The following is a 13082-nucleotide window of genomic DNA, read 5'->3' on the forward strand; positions in this document are numbered from 1 at the left end:
AATTAGGGGTGGGGTGTGAGGGATCAAAGTTTTGGTCTACCAGATGATTCTGTGGTAACCTAGAGGTAAGCAATGTCAGTAAAAGGTGGCCTTAACATAGAACTGTAGTGGGTGAGTATAAATAAAACCCAGACAAGTTGGAGGTTGCAGTTAGAATTTTCCATGTGGACGCTTAGATGTAGATTTACTTGTAAACTACTGACTTTAAAAATACTGAGTTTGGGTTTGGTACCTGAGAGTGGGAGGGTTTCTGGAATACCAGCAGGGAGGAGCTATTAGAGGGCCGGAGTGGTGGAAGGGAACCTACAGAAAAATCAGTTTTAGTACATAGCTCTGTTTAAATTCACATTGAGCTGCATAGAACGTCATTTGACCAGATGTTTTTTAAAAAGGATGTAATGTTTTTTTGAATTTTATGTTTCATACAGCAGGTTCTTACTATCGTATGCATATTAGTGTATATATGTCAATCCCAGTTTCCCAATTCATCACACCACCACCCCCTGCCACTTTCCCCTCTTGGTGTCCATAAGTTTGTTCTCTAGGATGTGGCAGTTTAATTTTTACTAAAGTCTCATTAGGCGTTATGCTAGAAAGTTTAGGAGTTAGTAGTTAGAGAAGTAAAGCTATTGTCATAATTTTTGCTAAGATAAAGTCAAGATTCCTTAATTTTCTGAGACTAGGTGAAAGATTTGTATATAGCTAAATTGGTGGGTGAAGCCATTGGCTCTTGGTCTTTTATAGTAGTGACTTACCAGTCAGATGCTACTGGTAAGTATCTTTGTATGTCATAACTAGAGCCAAAGGTGAAAGTTGCAGGGAAGCTGGTTTAATATAAGGAGCTGGCACTGGTTGGTAGGTACCCCAGAAGTCAGAGGCTTATTTGAAGGACTCGAAATAAGGGATTGTTCTCTCCGAAGAGCATCACTCCCGCTAGATTCTCCCTTCCTTTCCCACTTTTAGGGTATGCATGTGTAACTTTGATGCAGAGGAAATTCTGTATTACTGCCAGTTCTAAAATACCTGAAGTCAACAGGGTTAAGTCCTCGCTTTAGGGCATCACAACTAGGAAATGCCATTTGAAAAGTTTGTCTTAGGCAAATCCGTTTCTTATTGTGGGTTTTCACTTTATTGACACCAGAGCATGTATAGTTCACTGGATTTCCGTGATTCACCCATGCAAATGAACATACAGGTCGAGAAGCAACATTACAAAAATCCTTGGAACTCCACCAACACCTGTAACCACGTCCAGTCGCTGTGAGTAGTTTTTGTGTAATTTTATTGCTCATTAAAAACAAGTGGTCATAGCGTAGGGGTAAAACGTCAATAGCATCTTGAAAATGACCGCCCTGCAGGACAGGCTTTGCAAGGTTCCTAAGGAGGTGTTAGTGATGAGTGCTTTGTCTTCGAGTGGGAGGCGGTCAGTGGCTAGTGATGCTTCAGAATGTGGGGCTGGGTCAGCTCGTGGGGGGGGGACCATGTGTGCGACACGCAGTTAGAAGGGTCTTGGCATTAGAGCATAAAGTTGTGTGGGTGTCCTAGGGGTGGGGATGCTCAATGGAGAACTTGCTGAGGAACACTTGGCTCCTTCCTGTCAAGTTTAATGAAAGGAATTGCTAACTACAGGTGTAAACACTAGAAAAGATTTGAAAAACAAAAACACTAAAATCAGTGATGGTACAAACTATACGTAAATATATTAAATATCAAAATATGCATAAGATATAGTACAAACATTAAAATCATGATAAAGGAAGTGAAAGTTACACATAAGCTTACTCCCAGGAAAATGAGTATATTTGCCTCTTACTGTATCTAATTACAATGTATACATTGTTTTATAAAGTCAAAGGTAGCCCACCTAAGTTCCTAAGTAGTTAACTAACCATATTCCTTCTCAGTGATAACTAATTTTAAAGTTCGGTATTCCTTTGGGCTTTCCTCCTGTGTAGTAAATACATATAGATGTATACATAAATACAAATAGGACCATTCACGGCATAGTGTTTCTCAGCTTTTTTTTTTAAACTAGGTAATTATGGACATCTTTCCATGCCAGCATATCAGGATCTCCATCATTTTTAATACTCCAGCTAGTATTTCATTGTATAGATGATCATCTGTGACTTAATTTAACTTGTCCACCAACATTTGATTCTAGGTTTTTGCTGTTACAATCCTGCTGTAAAGTACATCCTTATACACATCTGTCATATACTAATATTTTGAAAGGATAGCATAAAAATACAAGATTTCTATTTAATAAGGCTCTTGGGGATAACTTTAAAAATCAGCCTTAAAACATTTTTATAATGATTACTGTATTTGTTACTGTCATATTTTCCTACTTTTATTTTTTTGAGTAGATAATACGTTCATGTGTTTCAGACATATAAAAAGTTTAAAACAGTATATAATGAAAAGTTTTCAATTTTGTCTCCCAGCCACTTGGTTCTCCACTTCCCCTAGTATGTGCTTTCAGTTTCTCTGTGCATGTACAAACGACTACTAATTATTAATTCCCCTTTATGCAAAAGGTAGCATACTGGCTCGCAGTCTGTCCTGCACCATGCTTTTTCACTTCATGTCTTTTATAGTTTGGACAGAGTTCTAATATCCTTTCGTTATAAAGGAAAAATACCTTTCATGTAATTTTCTCAAGAATAAAGACCACGAGAGCAACACAATCCCTAGTGAACATTTACAGGACCCTTCACCCAACAAATACAAGCATGACAGGAAAAATAGTGATACAGTGTTGAACGAGAAGCGTTTCTATCATCAAGGGATTCTGAGGCTGAAGAACAGGGATGCTAGACTTGCTCAGTTTCGTTGAATGATCTTAAAGCACCCCAAAGTTTGGTTTCACACGTGAGTTAATACTACGTAAGGATTCATTTACATAGATGTGATTGTGTGAATCTTGAATAAACCAGAAGAAAAATGCGTGGCTCATATTTGTTTAGTGTTCCTTTTTATGTTTCGTTTGAAAGCACAACGAAGTCCTCGTCAAATTATTATAAATATGGTCCTCAGAGAGGTATGCTGTTTAGAGATTGGCAAGCGCTTGTTAACTCAAGGATGTCAGCCTTAGTGTGCAGTGATATCTCTGCCGGAAGAGGGAGCTACTGGAACAGACTTTGGTTTAGTCATGAAGCCTGCAGTGCCCCCGAGCGGTGTGGTTGACTAGGCAATTTGTGCTTTTACTTTTCTATTTCTCACAGTGGGTGGTTTACTCATTAGTAAAAGTTCATTTACTGTCCTCCCAAATGCCTTTTACTTTATCCTGTTTCTGCCGGTCCTGAAGCCATCTCCATTTTTTAAAAAATTTGTTTTTTGGCTGCGTTGGGTCTTCGTTGCTGCATGCAGGTTTTTCTCTAGTTGCTGAGAGCAGGGCTACTCTTCATTGAGGTGCGCAGGCTTCTCATTGCGTGGCTTCTCTTGTGGAGCACAGGCTGTAGGCGCACGGGCTTCAGTAGTTGTGACGCACGGGCTTAGTTGCTCCGCGGCATGTGGGATCTTCCCGGACCAGGGATGGAACTCATCCCTGGTTCAATTGCATTGGCAGGTGGATTCTTAACTGCTGCGCCACCAGGGAAGCCCCAAGCCATCTCCTTTTCCATTCCAGCTGGAATGACTCCTCCATAGCATCTAATGTAGCTATTATTCAACGTAGATTCTTTGTTTCTTACAGTATCTCATCAGATCTAACCCCTCAAAATGCCCTTCTCCCTGCTTCTCTTATCTGCTGACCACTCTTTTTCCCCATATGCTCCCTGACATTTTCTACATCCTTGTTTCACTCCAGCTGCTCCCTCTTTCTAAAATACCACCTTTCCCCTATGTCTGACTTTAATAAAAACAAGTCTATAGCCTTGGCTGCAGTAAGGAAAGAGCTGGGTTCCTGGGACAGCACAGAGAGGTTATATTGCAGCCCAGAGAAGGTGTGTATAGGATGGCAAGAGGTCACTGGCAGAATTTCCTGAGGCAGGAGGCTGGCTGAGCAGCAAGGGGCTATCAGCACAGGTTTGTGGAAAGTGTAAGCATTCCTCAGAAACCCCCAAAAATGCCAGGGAAGGGAAACTGGTAAGTGGACTTCCTAGAGGCGGTCACACACAATGCAGAACAGACCGGACATACGGGCTTTAAAGGAAATGCTGACTCCTCCACACTGGCCCACACAGATGCTGGGTCACAACTCCCTGCCCCCTCCTCCCTGTTGGTCATTCCCCTGGCATAGTCCAACCTGATGGGCTTCACTAGAGTTTTCAAAGCCCCCCGTCCAAATGCTTGAGACTGTAAAAAATACATTGTATCCAATATATGAAAATTACAAGATTGAATTTAAATATTTTAGAATCTTCAAAAGGTAACACATAAACTGGCACAGACTTCAATGCTGACATAGGGACTTGTATTTAATGGGGGTACTTTTTAATGCAAGATATAATATGAAATGCTTTATATTTGGCTGTGGCATCCAAAGTAAAAATGTCTAGAGCCTACATGGGTCTTAAAATGGCCCTGTTCTTTTCTTTCATTTAAAAAGAAAATTGAAAACAGATTAGACTTTTTTTTTCAAATGTTTCCCTGCCAAAAGAGAATTTTGAACGTTTTTGGAATAAATCATCCCAAGAATGTCAGTATAGCTGATTTATTTTTTGATCCAGGATCCAGTAAAGATTCATGCTTTGCATTGGTTATTATATCTCCTTTATGTTTCTCTCTCTCTCTTTTTTTTGATTTGGTTGTGAAATGATTATTTATGTGCTCCTTTATTGAAACACTTCCCTTTCTAGTTTTTAACTAACTGGGCATTGCCTGGCACCACTGTTGATGTCATCTTTCATGTCGTGATGGTGGTGGCCATCGGCACAGACTGGGCAGTCCTCAGGGTCTCTTGATGGTTCCAAGAGAATTCTCTAACCAAAGACTGGTGCTGCATCTGTCGAGCAATGTTGACAATCCCATCCAAGTGATACTCCCACTGTGCTTAATGTTTTTCTGCTTCTTTCTGTCTCTTGGCCGTTCCTTGAGGACTTTGATGATCAGTGCAGAGGCAAAACGTACCACCTCAGTCTGAGCCTGTTGGTTCTGAATGGTCAGTTTCGCTGTCAGTCATCCTCAGACGCTTCCAGTCACTGGTTGCCTTGGTAATGTCATCACCAACCTTTTTTGGAGACAGACCTACGGGGCAGATGTCAGGGGTCACTGAATCCCCCACCAGTGTACCTCAGGCACACAACTTTGAGAAACCGTGGGTAGGTGGCTGTACTTTAACCATACCTGTGTTGTCAGGCCTGAGGGCCTCTTCTATCCTAGTCCAGGGGAGAGCTAACCTTCTCTCTCTTCACACAACACCCCTCCTCTGTCTCTCTTTTTCTTTGGCTGTTCAGCGTGGCCTGTGGGATCTTAGTTCCCTGACCAGGGATTGAACCCAGGCCCTCAGCAGTGAGAGGCAGAGTCCTAACCACAAGACTGCCAGGGAATTCCCCACACCCTCTCTTTCTCTTAATCTAGAACAACCCTATGTCTTTTGTATTTCCTAGGACACTGACTGAAGAACCAGGCCAGCCGATTTAACTAATGTCTCCCGTTCTGGATTTGTCTGATTGTTTCCTTGTATGTGTGTGCCATTTTGAAAAATATACATAATAAAACACATTTATTGTCTCCCAATTTGCACTCCACCTGTCTGTCCCTTCATCTTTCTGTCTCAGCTAATAGCTCCTCTGTGTCTTCCTGTTCCAGCCAAAGTCTCAACCTCTCTTTCATCCATCCGGTCCAATTCATCAGCGAATCCCATCCACTCAGCCTCTAAAACATAGCCAGACTCTTGTGGCTCTTTCTCCAGGACAACACCCTGATCCGAGGCACCCATTTCTTTCATCTTAACCCCCGAACTGGTCTCTGCCCCCACTTGGGCCCTGGATGACCCACCCTCCTCCAAATAGTGTGGGATGTGCAGATTTCCAGAAAGTTGATGGCTTGAGCCTATGTTCCTCATTCCTCATTTCGGACTCTCTCTTTGGGCAAATACAACAATCAGGAGGGTGTGAGGGGCATGGGGAGGGGGATGAGGCCCAGGGGACCCCCAGAAGGTGACAGTGTGTCAGCACATGGACCACCGGCCCTCGTGTCCAGGTCTTCCTGCTTGCTGGTTTGCCATCCCAGTTAGTTATTGAAAACAAGAAGCCTTCCCCTGCGTAAAAATCCCCAAAGACCAGCCGTCCTATCTCTTGGCCTCATTGCTGCTCTTCTGCCCCTATTCATTCTCCCTTAGCTGCACAGTTTTCTTTACGGCTTAGGAACAGCCCGAGGCTTTTCCTGCTTCAGGGCCTTTGCACTCAGCTCTGCCTGGAATGCCCTCCCCTGGATCTTCCCATCAGAGGACCCACCTCCTCTCTCAGGTCTCAACTCCAACCTCCTTTCCATGACCACCATTTTAAACGAGTCCACTGGCTCTCAACTAGTCTCATCCCATGATCCACTCCTAGGTCCTTCATAACGCTTCTCAGTATCTGGAATTTTCTGACTGGTTGGATATTAGTCTACTGTTAGTTCCCCTACCTGTTAGCACACTGATAACTCAGTCCTCATCATGCATGGCACTCACTCCAATCCGAAAATTCTTCGTTGTCCTTTTATTTTTTTAATTTTTTTTGGCTGCTCTGTCTGGCATGTGGGATCTTAGTTCCCGACCAGGGATCGAACCTGTGCCCCTTGCACTGGAAGCTCAGAGTCTTAACCACTGGACCGCCAGGGAAGTCCCAGTCTGAAACTTCTTAACGACTCTGAGACCAAGGCACGGTGAACGTCCAGATTTTATTGATGTAGAAACTGAGGCACAGAGAGGTACAGGGAGGGCACCAGGCATTCTGGCCACAGTTCCACACTCTTTTTTTTTTTTTATGTTATAGAATATATATTTGTATAGATTTTTATTTTTTTTTGTATTTTTAATTTTTTAATACAATTTTAAAGGTTACTTCCCATTTACAGTTACTACAAAGTATTGGCTCTATTCCCTGCATTGTACAGTACATCCTTGAGCCTACCTTACACCCAATAGTTTGTACCTCCCACTCCCTCACTCCTAAATTGCCCCATCCCTCCCCTCCCTACTGGTAACCACTAGTTTGTTCTCTGTATCTGTGAGTGGGCTTCTTTTTTATGATATTCACTAGTTTGTTGTATTTTTTAGATTCCCCATTTAAGTGATATCATACAGTATTTGCATTTTTCTATCTGACTTACTTCACTTAGCGTAATGACTTCCAAGTCCATCCATATTGCTGCAAATGGCAACATTTTGTTCTTTTTTATGGCTGAGTAATATTCCATTGTATCTATATGTACCACATCTTCTTTATCCATTCATCTGTCGATGGACACTCAGGTTGCTTCCATATCTTGGCCATTGGAAACAAGGCTGCTAGGAACACTGGGGTGCATGTATCTTTTTGAATTAGTGTTTTTTTTTTTTCCGGTTATATACCCAAGAGTGGGATTACCCTGCTCCACGGTCTTAACCACTATGCTCTCAGGTCCCCGTGGAAGCACCACGAAGATTGGGGCTTTTTCTGTTTTATTGCTCTGACCGCAGCTCTCGGTGCTTGGAACCCAAAGCGTCTGATTCAGGCTCTGATTCCAAGAAGAAGCCTTTTATCTTCTTGCTGGGCTGGGTGGTAGAGCCATCACAGCAAGCCCAGGGCCTCAAGAATGGTCTGTCGTGTCTCACATTTAGGAGCGGCAGGATGAATGGCTTCAGGGAAGTGTCAGGGATGATTCATTGGCGTGGATAAAAGAAAGACAAGGCCAAGTTGTAAGAAGTTCATAGCTCGATTCCAAGAAGCTAACCACACATGGCTATTTACATTTAAATTAATTAAAATTAAATAAAATGTGTTCATCCATTGCACTGGCCACATGTTAAGAGTCTAGTAATGGGGGAATTCCCTGGTGGTCTGGTGGTTAGGATTCGGCCCTTTCATTGCTGTGGCCTGGGTTCAATCCCTGGTTGGGGAACTAAGATCTGGCAAGCTGTGTGGCAAGGCCAAAATTAAAAAAAAAAAGTTTAGTAGAAACATGTGACTAGTGGACATGTTTCCATCGTGGCAGAAAGTTCCATTGGATGGGGCTGGTGTAGGTGGACCATCACTTAGGTAAGCATCCTTCTGCTGTTGGCTATTCACGTTGCTTCCAATATTTTTCTACTATAATCAGTGGAAAAAGATAATACGACTATTCTTTTTATATATTTTTTAAAATTAATTAATTATTTTTTTATTTTTTGGTACGCGGGCCTCTCACTGTTGTGGCCCCTCCCGTTGCGGAGCACAGGCTCCGGACGCGCAGGGTCAGCGGCCGTGGCTCACGGGCCCAGCCGCTCCGCGGCATGTGGGATCTTCCCGGACCGGGGCACGAACACGCGTCCCCTGCATCGGCAGGCGGACTCTCAACCACTGCGCCACCAGGGAAGCCCAAGACTATTCTTTTTTTAAATAAGGTTTTTTTTGTTTGTTTTGTCCTCACTGCGCGGTTTGTGGGATCTTTGCTCCCCGACCAGGGATTGAACCCAGGCCCTCGGCAGTGAGAGCTCAGAGTCCCAACCACTGGGCTGCCAGGGAGTTCCCTATATGGCTATCCTTACACATAGATCTTTGCCCGTGTGTGCATGTATATCTGATAGATACGCTTCTCAAGGGAACTTGTGGGTCAAAGGGCACATGCTTTTTAAATTTAGACAGACTTTGCCAAGTCCCCCTCCAAAGAGGTTACACAAATTTACACTCTGCCAAAAATAATCAACAGCCCCTGTTTGCCCACACCCTGGCCAGCACTGGGGCTTTTCAAACTTTGATCTTTGCTTGTCCGCTAGGTGAATAATGGTATCTTACAATAGTTTTAATTTGAAAATTATTTTAAGTTTCCCCTAACCTTATTCATTATTTCACTGGCAAAAGCACTTTCAATATGAAGAACATTTCTCCAAGTTCTCTGTATCTTAGTTGGGGACTTTGCCCTTCAGGGCCGCATCTACTGTTTATATTGATTGCCTCACCCGTCACTGGTGTTGAACTGTGTGCTGCTAATTATTAGCTATGGTGGATTCAGAAGGAAGGGTAGAATTGGATATGGAACGCCCAAAGCTACGACAAATTATAAAAGGGCCCGGCTGTCACTTAAAAAACAAATATGATGTTTCTCATAAGAGACTCCATCATCAGGTACAGATTGTTCATTTAACTGCACAGGTAAGGGTCTGTCGCTTAGTCCTTTTCCTCATGAGTAATTGACTTTTTGCTCTCGGAATGCAAATCTGCAGTGGCAGATACACAGGGCTGTTGACTTTTAAATTATATAACATTTAAAGATAATTTTGGTCCACCCATGTTCGGAGAAGCACTATTCCATAGCCAAAAATGTGGAAAGAATACAAACGTCTATCAACGGATGAATGGATAAACAAAAGGTGGTGTATCTATACATTAGGATATTATTCAGCCATGAAAATGAAGGGAATTCTTTTTTTTTTTTTTTTTTTTTTTTGGTACGCGGGCCTCTCACTGTTGTGGCCTCTCCCGTTGCGGAGCGCAGGCTCAGCGGCCATGGCTCACGGGCCCAGCAGCTCCGCAGCATGTGGGATCTTCCCGGACCGGGGCACGAACCCGCGTCCCCTGCATCGGCAGGCGGACTCCCAACCACTGCGCCACCAGGGAAGCCTGAAAAGGAAGGGAATTCTGACACAGGCTGCAACATGGTTGATCTTGAGGACATTGTGCTAAATGCGATCAGCCAGTCACAAAAGGGCAGATAACGTGGGATTTCAGTTATATGAGGTCCCTGGAGACGTCAAATTCATGGAGACAGAAAGTAGAATGGGGGTTGCTGCCAGGGGCTGGGGGAGGGAGATGAGGAATTGTTGTTTAAGTGGGACAGAGTTTCAGCTGGGGAAGATGGAAAAGTTCTGGAGATGGATGGTGGTGATGGTGGTACAACAATGTGAATGTACTTAATGCCACTGAACTGTACACCTGCAAGGTGGTTAAAATGATTAAAGAAAAACAGTGCACACATGGAAAAGTGTTTAGGAAATAGGTGGAGAAACAGAAAATAGTCATAGAGGCTCCCATTTGGGACCTTCTTCTATTAGGGATTGAACCCATGCCCCCTGCAGTGGAAGCACAGTCTCTTAACCACTGGACCGCCAGGGAGTTCCCTGTTACGTGTCTTTTTATTTATTTATTTATTTATTTATTTAAAATGTATTTATTTTTGGCTGCATTGGGTCTTCACTGCTGTGCGCGTGCTTTCTCTAGTTGTGGTGAGCGGGGGCTACTCTTCATTGCTGTGCACGGGTTTCTCTTGTTGTGGAGCGTGGGCTCTAGGTGCGTGGGCTTCAGTAGTTGTGGCACGCGGACTCAGTAGTTGTGGCTCGCGGACTGTAGAGCACAGGCTCAGTAGTTGTGGCGCACGGGCTTAGTTGCTCCGCGGCATGTGGGATCTTCCCAGACCAGGGCTCAAAGCTGTGTCCCTGGCATTGGCAGGCGGATTCTTAACCACTGAGCCACGAGAGAAGCCCTCTTATGTGTCTTTTTAAAATCACAATTTAAAATGTTTAAAAAGTATTTTTAAAAAACAAGCGCACAAAATATGTCATAATATTAAGGTTCAATAGAGCTGGATGCTGAATATTTTATTCCCTATCCTTTCATGAATGTTTAAAATATTCCACAATCAGGAAAAAATTCTGAAAGTAGTTCTTTAGGATACATGGGCAAAAAGAACTATGATGTAGAATCTTTTTAGCTTTTATGTAAATCTTTAGACTGTAAAAGCAGCAATAAGGCTTTATCTTTTTAAAATTATAAATTTATTTATTTACTTATTTATTTATTTGGCTGCGTTGGGTCTTCACTGCTGTGCGCGGGCTTTCTCTAGTTGCGTGTGCCGCGAGTGGGGGCTGCTCTTCGTTGCAGTGCATGGGCTTCTCATTGCGGTGGCTTCTCTTGTTGCAGAGCACGGGCTCTAGGCGCACGGGCTCAGTAGTTGCGGCGCACGGGCTTAGTTGCTCCGCAGCATGTGGTATCTTTCCAGACCAGGGCTCGAACCCGTGTCTCCTGCATTGAGCACAGAGTCTTAACCACTGGACCGCCAGGGAGTTCCCTGTTACGTGTCTTGTTGCAGAGCACAGGCAGATTCTTAACCACTGTGCCACCAGGGAAGTCCCATGTCTTTTTTTTTTTTTTTTTTTTCCTGCGGTACGCGGACCTCTCACCATTGTGGCCTCTCTCATTGCGGAGCACAGGCTCCGGACGCGCAGGCTCAGCGGCCATGGCTCACGGGCCTAGCTGCTCCGTGGCATGTGGGATCTTCCTGGACCGGGGCACGAACCCATGTCCCCTGCATCGGCAGGCGGACTCTCAATCACTGCGCCATCAGGGAAGCCCCCCCCCATGTCTTTTTAAAATTAAAAAAATACCTAATACATATACACGATTAAAAAAAATTCAACAGTATTGCTTTGATTACCTATTGCTGCTTCATAAACCATTCCGAACTTAGTGGTGGAAAACCACTATGATCTATTATGATGATCTCCCATGGTTCTGGGGTGAGTGGGCTCAGCAAGGTGGTCGCTACAGGGATCTCTCATGTGCTTGGGGTCAGAAATGGCTGGAGGAGTCAGGGAGGCTTCCTCCCTCACTCGTTTGGCATCGGGAGCTGGTTTTGGCTGGGACCTCAGTGGGGGCTCTTGCCAGAACTCTACACAGAGCAACTTCATGTGGTTAGGGGTTCCTCCCAGCATGGTGGCTGGGTTCCAAGAGCCAGCAGCCCTTGAGAGCCAGGTGAACACTGCATCACTTCTGCCACCTTCTATGCTTTAGAAGCAAGTACAGCTAGAAGGTACAACTTCAAGGTCATGTTATTAAAAAGGAACCTGGTTGTCCTTCACTCACTTTCCCTCTGCCCTTGGGCTTGAATGGGGACAGGTTGCCAGTGAGCCAGCTCTGACTCTCGCGGGTGGGGTATGTGTATGGCAGAGCAGCAAGACAGCTGCCTAAACATTCAAGGGGAAGAGAATTAGTTTCTACCTTTTTGTTCCGGTTTTTGCTTTCTTTCCCCGCCCCCCGCAATGTGGTTAAAAAACACATAACATATAATGTACCATCTTAACCATTTTTAAGTATGCAGTTCAGTAGTGTTAACTATATACACGTCATTGTACAACAGATGCCCAGAACTTCTGCATCTTGCAAAACTAAAAGTCACTGAATAACAACTTCCCACCCGACTCCACGCAGCCTCTGGCAACCAGAATTCTACTTTCTGTCTCTATGAGTTTGACTACTCTGGGTACCTCATATAAGTGAAATCATACAGTATTTGTCTTTTTTGAGACTGGCTTATTCCACTTAGCATAATCTCGTCAAGGTTCATCCATGTTGTACCATGTGACCGGATTTCCTTCCTAATTTTTAAGGCTGAATAATATTCCATTGTATGTGTATACTACATGTTGTTTATCCATCCATCAGTGGACTCTTGGGTTGCTTCGACCTCTTGGCCGTCATAAATAATGCTGCTATTTGCATGGATGTGCAAATATCTCTTTGAGATCCTGCTCTGAATTCTTTTGGGTATATACTCAGAGATGGAATTGGTAAATCATATGGTAATTCTATTTTAATATTTTGAGTAATTGCCATACTGTTTTCCATAATGGCTACACCATTTTACATTCCCACCAACAGTGCCCAAAGGTTCCAATTTCTTCACATCCTTCCCAACACTTGTTATTTTCTGTTTTGTTTGTTTGTTTGTTCATTTTGCTTTGATAGTAGCCATCCTAATGTGTGTAAGATGATATCTCACTGTGGTTTCGATTTGCATTTCTCTGATGATCAGTGATGTTGAGAATCTTTTCATATGCTGGTTGGCTATTTGTATAACATCTTGTAGAAATTTCTATTCAAGTTCTTTGTCCATTTTTAAATTGGGTTATTTGATTTGGGGGTTGTGGAGTTGTAAGAGCTCTTTATATATTCTGGATTAACCCCTTAGTAGATATATGA

General features: G+C 43.5%; 1 protein-coding gene and 1 pseudogene across 1 annotated transcript in view; one reads left to right on the plus strand and one right to left on the minus strand.

Moving 5' to 3' along the window:
* Positions 1 to 53: 53 nt before the first annotated feature.
* Positions 54 to 13082, plus strand: part of SCARB1 (scavenger receptor class B member 1) — a 108546-nt gene continuing 95517 nt past the window's right edge. Inside the window, exon 1 of the mRNA XM_022598201.3 lies at positions 54 to 1260. The gene's annotated coding sequence lies outside the window, so the exon portion shown is untranslated. The remainder of the gene's footprint in view (positions 1261 to 13082) is intronic.
* LOC115804134 (U6atac minor spliceosomal RNA) lies at positions 5254 to 5364 on the minus strand (annotated as a pseudogene).

This window comes from Delphinapterus leucas, chromosome 14 (assembly GCF_059928025.1).
Source record: "Delphinapterus leucas isolate spDelLeu-1000000601 "Yukka" chromosome 14, BTC_Dleu_Yukka2, whole genome shotgun sequence".
Lineage (NCBI taxonomy): Eukaryota > Metazoa > Chordata > Mammalia > Artiodactyla > Monodontidae > Delphinapterus > Delphinapterus leucas.